This window comes from Geospiza fortis, unplaced genomic scaffold, assembly GCF_000277835.1.
Source record: "Geospiza fortis unplaced genomic scaffold, GeoFor_1.0 scaffold687, whole genome shotgun sequence".
NCBI lineage: Eukaryota > Metazoa > Chordata > Aves > Passeriformes > Thraupidae > Geospiza > Geospiza fortis.
In genome coordinates, this window is record NW_005054647.1 from 177,629 (window position 1) to 177,956 (window position 328).

The 328-nt window shown below is 57.3% G+C and overlaps 1 protein-coding gene across 1 annotated transcript in view; it reads right to left on the reverse strand.

Annotated features, from left to right (window-relative positions):
- The window catches only part of AAK1 (AP2 associated kinase 1), a gene marked incomplete at its 5' end in the record, with an annotated part of 64,656 nt that overhangs the window by 20,958 nt on the left and 43,370 nt on the right, over positions 1–328 (reverse strand). The window lies entirely within an intron of this gene.

The following is a 328-nucleotide window of genomic DNA, read 5'->3' on the forward strand; positions in this document are numbered from 1 at the left end:
GGTCTTCCGCGTCAATCCCTGCTTGCGGGCCCAGCAGCTGCTGCTGCTGCTGCTGCTGGTAGTAGTTCTGCATCAGCTGCTGCTGCTGTGCGGGCGCTCCTTGCTGCACCACTGGGAACTGGGAAACAATTGCTGGTTGAGAGCTTGGAGGTGTGGAAGACCTACAGCAAATCCTACTGGAGGACTGGGGACACAGAGGAAACGCCTAAAAGCTGCACCCATTCCCTCCAAAAGAGCAGGAAACACACAGCTACAGCCCTGCAGACACAGATGTGATGAACCTGGTGCACACACCCACCTGCTGAGCCTGCATCATCTGCTGCTGCTG